The sequence below is a fragment of the Lutra lutra genome, chromosome 13 (assembly GCF_902655055.1).
Source record: "Lutra lutra chromosome 13, mLutLut1.2, whole genome shotgun sequence".
Classification (NCBI taxonomy): domain Eukaryota; kingdom Metazoa; phylum Chordata; class Mammalia; order Carnivora; family Mustelidae; genus Lutra; species Lutra lutra.
In genome coordinates, this window is record NC_062290.1 from 19191254 (window position 1) to 19203830 (window position 12577).

A 12577-nucleotide genomic window follows, 5' to 3' on the forward strand; every position below is an offset into this window, starting at 1 on the left:
GGGAGCCTGCTTCCCCTTCTCACTCTGCCTGCTGCTCTGCCTACTTGTGATTTCTCTCTCTCTGTCAAATAAATAAAATCTTTTTTTTTTTAAATCATGGAACTGTACCCCCTCCCATGTCATTTGTACTGTATAAATGTATAAAGCAAAAAACTCAGGTCCCACCCCCTACCACTGATAGGTCAAGATAGGGAAGGTATTATCTCCTAAGTATCTTATATCCACCATGAATACAATACATGTTCTTTTGGAAGATCTATGAAATAATCAAAATGGTTGATATGAGGGGGAAAACTTGTAAAATGCAAAGATTCTACAGATCGTGTTCTCTTTGCAAAATGTAATAAAACTAGCAACAAAATTAGTCTACTTGGAAATGTTTTAATTACCTTTTATACCTTCCATTAAGTAATTGATGGGGGAACTCAAAACAAATTATAGACAATTTAGAATGAATAAAAGTTACTTCTCAAAACCTGAGAGATTCTGCTAAATAACATGTTGGGGCAAATTTATAGGTTTGACTTATTTTTTAAGAAATAAAATTGAAAATAGGGGCACCTGGCTGGCTCAGTCAGTGAAACATGTAACTTGATCTCTGGGTTGTGAGTTTGAGCCCCACACTCGGTGTGGAGATTACTTAGGAATAAAATCTTTTAAAAAAAGGAGGAAAGGAAGGGAGGGAAGGAAGGAGGGAGGGGAGAAATCAGAAAATGAGTGAAATAAGACTTAACTTTAGAAACCAGAAAACAAGGTAACCTGAAAGAAGGGATTTAAAAAGTTAAAAGCAGAAATTAATAAAATAGAAAACATATTTTGATCAATAAAATTAAAAGGTTCTAAAGTAAAAACCACTAAAAGGCAAACCTTTGAAGAATATAAAAATAGCAAGAAGTAAAGAACAAAAATATATAATGAGAATAATTTTTAGAAAGATAACGTACATCATCTAGAGACTTTTAATTAGAAGGGAGTACTATTAGTTTACTCCTAATGTGACTATATAGCTTCATTCCAATAAATTTGAAAGAACTAGATGAAATGTGAGGACTTTAAAAAAACATAGAACTAAAAATACATAAGAAGTAGAAAATGTAAATAGACCAAGTAATTAAGGAGAAATTGGAAAGGTAGTATGAGAACTTCTTTTAAAAAGGTAAATACTGGGATGCCTGGGTTGCTCATCTGGTTAAGCATTCGATTCTTTTTTTTTTTTTTTTAAAGATTTTATTTATTTATTTGACAGAGAGAGATCACAAGTAGATGGAGAGGCAGGCAGAGAGAGAGAGAGAGGGAAGCAGGCTTCTTGCTGAGCAGAGAGCCCGATGTGGGACTCGATCCCAGGACCCTGAGATCATGACCTGAGCCGAAGGCAGCGGCCCAACCCACTGAGCCACCCAGGCGCCCCAAGCATTCGATTCTTGATTTCATCTCAGTTCATCATCTCAGGGTCGTGAAATCACTCCCTAAGTCAGGCTCTGCGCTCCACAGAGAGTCTGAGATTCCCTCTCCTTACTTACTTACACAAAGTAAGACAGTTGCCATGTAAATAAATATTTTTGGACAAAAAGGAAACTAATGATCATCTACTGGCATGGTATTATAATTTACGAGAAGCTCAGTAAGCAGTCAGGGCACAACACCAACGCCAATACCAAAAACTTTTTTATACACCAGCAATAACCAGTTAAGAAATGTATGGAGGAGAAGATCCCATTCGTGTAGAAATAAGGTTAACAGAGAAATGTGAAGGCGCCTATGAAGAATAATAATAAAAAATAATCTATGCTGAAGGATATTAAAAAAGACTCACCCCAAATGGAGAGGCATGCCACAGTTCAAAGAGGAAGACCCAACACAGTTAATGTGTCCATTCCACCAAATAAACTTGTAAATTCAAAGCAATTTCATATAACCAAAACAAGGTTTTTAAATGGATAGGACAACCTGATCACAATTCTCATCTGGAAGACCATGCACAAAACATTATCGAAATCAAAGCAGTCCAGGGAGCCAAAGTTAATGAAATAGTGTGGTACTGGCACAGGGATAATCAAATAGGTTAAAGGCACAGAACAGAGAATCCAGGAACAGAGATATGTATACACAGGAATTTAGTACTTGAATGGCATTACAAATAGGTAAGGAAGACTTGAACTATTCAGTAAATGATGTTCTGATTAGTCATTACTTGGAAAACATTTTCTTCTTTCATACCATGGAAAAAAAATAAAATCCAGATGAGTTAAACACTGAAATACAAAAATAACTAGAAATATCGGAAAGCGACTTTTAATGAATGGGTGAGGAAGGCCCTCTTAAACAAGACGCAAAACCCAGTCTCCACAAAAGAAACACTGATAGATTTGTCCACACTAAAAAAATGTTAAAATTCTGGGGCGCCTGGGTGGTGCAGTGGGTTAAGTGTCCCACTCTTGGTTTCAGCTCAGGTCCTGACCTCACTGTCCTGAGATCAGGCTCCAAGCTCAGCATGAGTCTACTTCAGATTTTCTCCGTCCCGCTTGTGCGTGCTTCCCTGCACGCTCTCTCTGTCTCTCTCTCTCTCTCTGTTAAATAAATCTTTAAAAAAAAAAAAAAAAGTGAAACTTCTGTACACAAATAGACAAAGGTTGGGAAAATATATAAAACCTAACAAGTTAAGCATAGCTAATAAAAGCACCCTATAAACCAGAGAAAAAAATGGACAAAGGATATAAAAATATTTTTATATAGAAAAACGTAAACATTCAACTTCCTAAGAAATCAAAAATTAAAGTGGAATAGTATTTCTCAGTCCTTGAAGTGGCAGATACAGAATGACTGATGACAGCTAGTGCTGGAGATTATGTGGGCAAAGAGCACTCTCATTGCTGAAGGAACTTTAAGTCCATACAGTTTCTGGGGTGGACAATTTGGCAATGTATATCAATATTTAAAACGTGTCTAGCCTCTGGTTTAATAAGCATCTCTAAGCATCCAGCCTAAAGAAATATTTACACAAGTGTCCTAAGAGTCAGTAATAAGAATGTGTATTGAAGCATATTTTGAAATAATAAAAAAGAAACAATATAATTGTACATAAATGTGGATATTATTGGATTAGAACTTATCAGTTCCTACCATGCAGTACTCTGCAGCAGATAAAAACAGCAGCTCTGTAGTATGGACATGGAAATATTTTTAAGATGTACCGATATGGGGCACGTCGCTGGCCCAGTCTGGAAAGCATGCAACTTGATATCAGTGTTGAGTTCGAGCCCCACGGTGAGTGTACAGATTACCTAAAAAATAAGATAAAAAGGACATATTGATACGAAAAACAAGTTCTGCCATAATACTTATTGCACACTTTTTACATTTATATGGTTAAAAACCTGTTTACACACATGATATACATTTGGGTCTGTGCGTGCCTAGAAAATAATAATACATATCAAGCTGTTGACGGTGACTCTGCAGAAGGCAGTAGTACTATGTGGAGGGACAAACGGGGGCTTTTCATATTTTACTCCACTTACTTGAGGTTATTTGATTTTTTTTTTTTTTTGTAGACTCCATGCCCAGTGTAGAGTCCAATATAGGACTTGAACTCATGACCCTGAGTTCTTTTCATCACAGAGACCTTGGAAAATACAAACATATGATCTGTCATCCTGTATGTCTTGTGTCCATTTATTTTTTAAAATGTCTGTCCTAGTATCCATGTGGAAAATGAGCTTTACCATGTAACCTCTCAGAGCTTTGTACCCCTGGCAGCTTCCTTCATAGTATATTCAAACTGCTTTTTTTTTTTTTTTTTTAACCACAACCCACAGTAAAATTTATACTTTATGCAAAGGAAAAGGTGATTGTCCTGGCCCACAACTGCCTTGTGTGCACACATAGTGAGTGGAAAATTTCATCAAACAGTTCTTACTGTACTTCTAGTGACACTCTAATATGTTCTGTTCTGTTTTATTCCTTTAAAGAAAATTCTGTTTGCAACCCACTAAGTAGGTTTCACAATGCACTATTGGGTCATGACCTATGGTATGAAAACAGTGGGGAGAATGCTTCAGACATTCAGTTCTACCGACTCTTGACCAAACTGCAGCAGGTGTAAAATGCAAGGCTTTCCCACCTTTGCTTCGTTCCTCTATGGGGCAAAGTCCTTCTCCATTTGTGCATTCCTTGCAAAGCCCAGCTTTCTTGAGCTGGTAATTTATGTGAGGTAATTTATGAGAGATTCCCCTCTAAAAAAAAAAAGCAAAAACAAAAACAAAAAACCTTTTCATTACAGTGAAAGCCCACGTTTTCACACTGATGCCTCTATGCAGAATCTTAAAAATGTAATTTGGTCAAAGAATTTAAAAAAAAAAGGCAAATGTCTATGATTTAAGGCCTCACTTGATGCTGCTCACAAGGCACATAATGTACTTATTGTAAGGGTTGAAAGGGCTCATTCCCTCTTAGGACAGTTTGTAAATTTTAAACTAGTGTGAATTTAATAGCAAAAAACAGAAAAACAACCAAGCGGTTTAGAATTAGATAAGGACACCTCTTATAGATTAGATAATCATTAACTTTGTTCCTGAGTGACTAGTGAGGATTACTTGGTTTATTTTAAGGTCTCCAAAAGACAGTCCTCAACGTCCTTGATTGTGGAGGAGGCTTTTATCTCTATACCAGAAAAACCAACAACAAAACTTCACAAGGATCTTAAAACTGGATAATCCCAGGTCATTTTATTTTATGTGATAAAATTTGGCCATGGTGTGGAAACACAAAAATGCGGAGAGGGGATAGGAGAAGTGTTGTGTAAGGCTACAAACTTATAACAAGTACTAAGTCCTATAGATGTAATCGCAGTGTAGTAAATAAATGCAACAATATTGTATTATAATCATCAAGCTTGCTAAGAGACTAGATCATAATTACTCCAACCACTAAAAAGAAATGATAGCTGTGTGATGTGGTACAGGTACTGACTACCGCTACAATGACAATCATACAAATGTATCAAATCAATGAGTTGTACACGTTAAATTAACAAAATGTTTTATGTCAAAAATACTTCAATTAAAAAAGAACCTAAAATCAACTTAGTAAATAGCTCTAATTTATTTATGCCAAAGTCCAACTAAATCTTTCTTAAGAACCTACTACATTGGAGAGCCTGGGTGGCTCAGTTAAGCTCTCAACTATTGATTTCAGCTCAGGTCATAATCTCAGAGTCATGGGGTTGAGCCCCATGTTGGGCTCTGCACTCAGTGGGGAGACAGCTTGAGATTTTCTCTCTCCTTTCCCTCTGCCCCTCTGCGTGCATGCTCTCTCTCTCTCAAATAAGTAAATAAATAAAATATTAAAAAAAAAAAAAAAGGAAAGCAGTAAAGAATCTAGTGCCTTACTGTATATCAGGTAGGAGACATTTTCACATATTATTCCAAGACTTGAAAACCTATGAGGGGTCAAAGGTGTTATCTTCATACCCTTTCTATCAGTCATACCCTGGTTCAAGCTACTGCTTACAGTCAAGTGAACAGCTGGCTGTTTTTTGGGTTGATTGGCAAGAAAGGCAAATTTGAAGCTGTGGAAGATGGTTTTCTTGGTTTCCCGTTCTTTATGGATGCTTATATTATTTTCTATAGTTGCTCTCTTCTCCAATGTAGCTAATGTAATAATCTTGTAACTAAATAATAAGTTTAAATTGGCTAATGCCTCAAAATTTTTGGTATAGATTTCCATTCATTTTTTTATTTTTAAAAATTAAATATTAGAATTTTTTAAAAATTACATAACGTTTTCAGGGGCACCTGGCTGGGTTGGTTAAGCGTTGGACTCTTAGTTTCGGCTCAGGTCTTGATCTCAGGGTCGTGAAGCCTACTTAAAAATAAATACTAATAACTTTTTGCAGAAATCACTCATCTTATACAGAGTGAAGTCCATAGTCTTCAAGGCCTGGGTTTTGAATACAACTGATAAGGTGAAATTTGGTGTTTTCTTTCACTGATAGGAGCAGATTTACCCTGAACCTTTTACTGGGGCTTAAGATTTTAGTGCTTTAGGTTAAAATAAAGCTTCAGGCCTTCAACCCTCAGTTGTCCATGATTTTGCCATACCTTTAAGGTATTCCCTTTTTGTCCCAATTTCAACAAATGTGCTGCCGAAGCAAGCACTCAGGTATCTCCTTTTATAAACAGGACCAGCATCGAACTTCCCACTCACGGGAGCTAACTCTGTTCCACAATTCACAGAGAGATTGTAATCACTTAGGGTTTGTCCCTGTCACTCTTCTCTACAACAAAAAGATGCCTCTCCGCCGATGTCTCGGTCTCCCCCGTTCTCCCTTGAAGGAGAGTCAATGCCTCACACCTTGGCTGAGAAATGGGCCTTGCGGGCCGGCGGCCGTCTAACACTTAACGTTGCAGCTTCCGCCCTTGCCGGGGACTTCAGCGGAATCAGCAGCAGCTTCATCTCCTCAGGGACTTCAAAGGCCCGTGAGGAAGAGACAGGGTGCCTGCCAGAATGAGGCGAGTCTTCCCTCCCAGCAGGCCGAGATGCCTCCCTGAGGTGGTTTTGAGGAGAAGCCGCTTCTGAGGCGAGCTCCCAGGCGGGCCTTGGCCCTGTGCAAGCCGTGGGGAGGGCTCCGTGGCAGCAGGACCGACCCCGCCAACGTGGGTCTCTCCCAGCTGAGTTTCCGTTTATGAGTCAGGGACTCCACACAAACCGCACAGGAAGCGACCTCCTGGAGAACCGGAAGCGGAGACTGTGTGGAAAGAATTTGACTCTCCCGCGGTCGCTGAACGAGCCCCCTCGGACTGACCCCGAACCGAAGGGAAAGTGGGCAGGAAATAATTGTGGATTTTTAATTTCTATAGAGCTCAACCTTCAAGAGAAAGGATATTAATTTTTTTTTTTAGACTTTAATTCCTCCCTGAGAATTTAATAATGTGAGGCATTTCATACAGTTCAAATCAGGGCATTTTAATATAGCCGGCATTTATTCTTTGGAGTGGATTTATGCCTCATTTGAATTCATTGCATAATGTCCAGCGAGCTTTAGCGAATGAGTGAATGCCTTACCTGGGAAAATCCAAGATGGAAGACAAGACTGCGGAGTGCATTTTGAGGCCAGAGCATTGGGATGGGCTTGGGGGAGTTTAATCCGTGCTCCACTGAGACCCACTTCAGAGCCTTCGGGGTCCCATGGCTGACCTCAGGAGGACTCACAAGGGGACGCTGATGAGGCCGGGGAGCACTCAACGTTTTCCCAGGAAGAACGGCTGCACTCGCAGAGGGCTGAGCCCTGTGTGTTAAGAAACCCAAATGTTAGAAACACTGGGGACGTCAGGAGAGAGATGTTTTCCCCTCCCTTCTTGGGTCAGCTGAAGTCCGTAAAGGTGGGTGTCTGCTTTCTCAGAACTTCTAGGCTCTCAGCGTTCATTCTCCTTGTCAGGCGCCCTTCCTTCTCCCAAGATGGAGGGCCTTATTCTGACTGTTTGAGGTCAGCAGGGGGGTTGTTCATCACACAGGCTCAGCCTCCTCCTTCTGGATGTCTTCTGGATCCTGCCTGTCCCCATTGCCTGCCATTGCTTGGTAAGTCCATTCCATCTAGTGAAGGAAGAAGGAACTATCTAAAGATAGTTTGGATTTGGCCCTCCTTCCTAGGCTGCAGTTCCCCTTGAAAAGTACTGAGGTGGCTACTTTAATCCCCTAGGGCCTATTGGGATTCTGTGAATAGGTTTCAGCTGGGTTCAGAACTTGGAAGAACAGTAGGATTAATTAGCATCCCCAAAACAACACATGCTGTGTTCCTTCACGTGTCAAGAAAATATAGTACTTAACTCTGGAGTCCCACCACCATGGCTTCTGTCCTTGGAGAGAATGACCATCCTCCTCAGTTCCAGTTAGAAATCCTAGGGAAAGGGGCGCCTGGGTGGCTCAGTGGGTTAAGCCGCTGCCTTCGGCTCAGGTCATGATCCCAGGTCCTGGGTTCGAGCCCCACATCGGGCTTTCTGCTCAGCAGGGAGCCTGCTTCCTCCTCTCTCTCTGCCTGCCTCTCTTACTTGTGATTTCTCTCTGTCAAATAAATAAAATCTTTAAAAAAAAAAAAAAAGAAAAAAAGAAATCCTAGGGAAACCACCTCACACCCATTAGGATGGCTACTTTAACAAACCAACAAACTCCAGAAAGTACCAACGGTTGGTCAGGACCTGGAGAAAGAGGAAGCCTTGTGCCCTGTTCGTGGGAATGTGAAATGGTGCAGCCACTACCAAAAACAGTATGAAGTTTGCCCCAAAATTACAAATAGAACTATTATATGACCCAGAAACTCCACTTCTGAATATATACCTCAAAGAACTGAAAGCTGGGTCTCAAATATGTACTTGCACACCCATGTTCATGGCAACATTAGTCACAGTAGCCAAAATGTGGAAGGCACCCAAGCATCCACTGATGGATGAATGGATAAACAGAATGTGATATATACATATATGAGGTAATAGAAAATAGATATATTGGTCTCTAAAATACATATATTTAAGATCTATATACATGGGCTCCTGAATTCTGGCACCGGGCTCCTAAAACCCTTGTTATTTTCTACGTGATAAGAGCACTAGAAGCATCTCTTGTTCTGATGAGGTGACTCTAGGTGGGCTTCCAGATGGCTCCTGGATGGGGGCTGGTCACCAAAGAAACAAGACATAATTAGTAGCTTAGAGTTTTCAGCTCGGCTCTTCCTTCTCTAAAGAGAAGAGAGGGGCTGGAAATGGAGTTAATAATTGATCATGCCTACGTGAGAAAACCTCAAAATAAGTTCCAGTAGTATAGGCTTCTGAGAGCTTCCAGGTCGGTGAACACAACCATGTACCAGGAGGGTGGCGCGTGCCATACAGGGCACAGGATCTACTGCCCTTAAAACCCTCCCAGACCTCGCCCTATGTATTTTTTTTAATCTGGCTGTTCTTCCATATCCTTTGCTATATCCTTGTAGATATGAGTAAGTGTCCCTGAGTTCTGTGAGCTGTTCTAGCAAACAGTTGAATCCAATGGGGGAGAAGGTCATGGAACCTCTAGCTGTAGCCAAGTTAGAAGACGTGGGTAACTTGGTGACCTACTCCTTGATGTTGGCATCGAAAGTCTTGAGGGACTGAGCTCTTGCCCTGTGGGATCTGATGCTAACATGAGGCAGAAAGGTCAGAAGCAAGTTAAATTGCAGGATTCTCAGCTGGTGTAGCAGAATTGCTTGGTGGGGGAAAGTGCTCACCCCTCCCGTGTCAGAAGTGTGGTGAGCGTGGTAGTCCTGTGGGAGTAAATACTGTTTTTTTTCTTATGCGACGTACAAGAGAGTGGTCACATGCACAAAGACAGGAAGTAGAATGACAGCAGCCAGGGCTGGGAGGAGGGGAAGTTATTTAACGGGGTAAAGAGTTGCAGTTTTGCAAGCTGGACGCCTTCTGGTGGTTGGTTGCACAACAATATGAATGTACTTAATACTACTGACCTGTCCATATAAAAATGAGTAAGATGGTAGAGTTTTTGGTTATTTGTATTTTACCACAATTTTTAAAAAAATCCTTAGGGAGATTGTGATGAACGCCCCTTGCATCGGGGGCTCACTCTCGAAGCCTTTAATTGTGGCCAGTGGGCAGCGTCAGCGCAGAACATCTGAACCTCCACTCCTATGAAGAAAGGAACCCTGAGTGTCTGCTGCTGCTGCCGGCCTTCATATAATTTGAGACTAGTGAGATGCTGGAAAGCTCTGGAATCCTGTGGCTGAAAAATATCTGTGGTAAAGAAAATCATAAATGAAACTGAAGAGTCATTGGAATTTTTGCAGAAGAAACAATTCTGTATTTTTTTTTTTAACCAGTAAAAAGAAGGGGTGAAGTATTTCTTCTCTCCGAGTTGTCTAAGCCAAGAAGAATGAAATTAATAAATCTCAGAAGTTCAGTCTGAGATGCCAGGACAGGAAGGGCAAGAGAGACAGAGTCTTTTTTTTTTTTTCTTTTTTTGCTGAAGCACAAGGATACAGTGTTCTTACACGATCAGTATTTCCCAATGATGTATGATCTTCTGAGTTCATTTAAGGTCATGTGCAATTTGCAGCATTAAGGATTTAGTGATTTTAAAATAAAAATGTCTTTCTTTTGTAATGTCAGCCAGCACTTTGGTACAGGATAAAAATGTTAATCATTGATTTTCTGTTGAAACTTGGTTTTCCACTGGGCCAGTACCTCATACTGAGTAGTCTTACCTGCATGGGTGATGAACTGGAATGTCTGACAGACAGTGTACATCAGCAAAACAGCTCAGAATTCTGATTATTGACAGAATTTGAGATGAGGTCATCAAGCCAAGCTATGCAAAGGAGGGGAAGGAGAGGGGATATATAGTGTTTGCTTTCCCAGCCCTCTGCCTTTCCTCTGGGAAGACTATCCCCCTGTGGGATTAAGCTGATCCCACCTCAGTATTGGAGTGCTGCCAGTCCTACTGCTCCATACCCCTGGGTGCAGGAGTAAGTGTGTGACCCAAAGGCCCCAGAGTCCTTACAAGGTGATTTTGAACTAGAAGCAAGGGAAGACAGTCCCTTCTCTCATGGCAAAGACGGGACAGTCCCTGGCCATGGTTTCAGGACTGAGGAGAAAGCCAGTCTGAGAGAACAAAATGATGTGAAAAAAAAAAAAAAAAAAATGGGGGACAAAGATATGTGCAAATACACAGCTTACAGTGCATGGGGGTTTTTGTCCAGGTTGTCCATGAAGCAAAGCCTCCCCCTTGTCCACCACCTTGAGGTTTGGCTCCCAGTTCCATGAATGGATTCATTTCCCCTCTGCCTGAGTTGGTCAGAGTTGAGTTTCTGTCATTTTCAGTGGAAAGAGTCCAGGGATGCAGCCCAGCGCATATCCACATGGGCCACCCAGCACCATAGGATAGGGAGAGTCCCTCGAAGATAAACCAGTGCAACATTAGGCTACTGACTTCCCTGAGAAAACAAGGAGTCACAGGAAGCAGGCTTGAACACTGGACTCTGCCTTCTGCTCCATCACTAACTGCCCCGTCTTAGATGAGTTATCTTCTAGAATTCCATAAAACGAGGGAGCTAGACAATACCATCCATAGGGCATTTCAGCTTATATTCTTTCAACTATCGAAACGTCAGTTTGATTTATGCTACTGAGTCTTCTCTTGGTTTTGACCCCCAACTCTGCCTTTAATTCTTCGCCTGAGTCGTGCTCATTTTTAAAAAAGATTTTATTTATTTATTTGTCAGAGAGAAGGAGAGAGAGAGAGAGAGCGCGAGAGAGCACACAAGCAGGCAGAGAGGCAGGCAGAGGCGGAGGGAGAAGCAGGCTCCCTGCCAAGCAAGGAGCCCGATGCGGGACTCAATCCCAGGACCCTGGGATCATAACCCGAGCCGAAGGCAGCAGCTTAACCCACTGAGCCACCCAGGCGTCCCAAGTCTTGCTCATTTTAACAGGGTTTAAACGTTAGTCCTTCCTGTGTTGGCTAGAGGGAGTAAGACAGGAAGAGATGGTGCACCCCCTATCTCCCCAGCTGAGATATCAGATATTTAATAAAGAGAGGATACCTGTTATTGACAGCATAGGGCATAAAAAGAAGGCAGAAGAAAGAAGCATCACCAACTGTCCTTGGCATTTTCTCCTCCTGAGGCTCAATGCTACTATGCGTGGGCTGATGTTTTCTTGCAGGACAGAAGTGGCCGAAAATGCAGGGGATATGCAGACAGAGTTGAGTCCTGCTGTTTGGGCAGTGGTTGGAGTTGCCCCTTTGGAAGACTTGGAAAAACTCCCTGTGTAGGTGTGATTTCCCCCAACCTAACTATGTAAGAGCCTCTCAACAGCCTGGAATTGTTGTTCTTAAACAAAACACTTTGGGGTTTCTCTGTTCTTTTCAGGAAATATCTTGTCTGTGTTGTGAGGAAGGGGAGTAGTGTTGTGTCTCTTGAAAAGGATATGTCCCTCTGTAAAATATGCTTGCTTGTTCCTTTGAAGCGTGTGTGTGTGTGTGTGTGCGCGCGCGCACGCGTGCTCAAAAAGTTAAAGATTATCATTGGTTGACCCATGAACTTTTAGTTTTTGTTTGTGTTGGGAGAAATTAAAAAATGGGTCAGAGGATTCCTTACAATAATTCTGCTTTCAGAGAGTTGGCTGAACTTCATAGCAAAAAGCCTTTGTTGGCTGCCTGCTAAGGAGTGAGCTCCACCAGTTCTGGGCCCTGAGGCCATCTGGACTGTGGGGAAGTCTTATTCTCAGACAGATGGGGGAGGTCTGTATTTATATTGACATTGTATTTAATAAAGAATAAAGAAGAAGAAGCCCATTCTCTAGTTTCTCTCTCGGTGTACTCTAATTTTCGTTTCCTGGTGATAGAAAGAATCAAAGGTTAGAATGGTTCCAAGAAGAGAGACATCTACAAATTTGGTTGTCCCTAAAGCAGCTGGATCTCACAGTTTCTTCTGAGCAAGCAAGACAGGAACTTGAGCAGTTCTGGCCCCTCCATGGGCTCACCTACTCCCACCTTCAGCTATGACCCATCAAACAGAATCTTCTCATCAGATCTTATCCCTGGT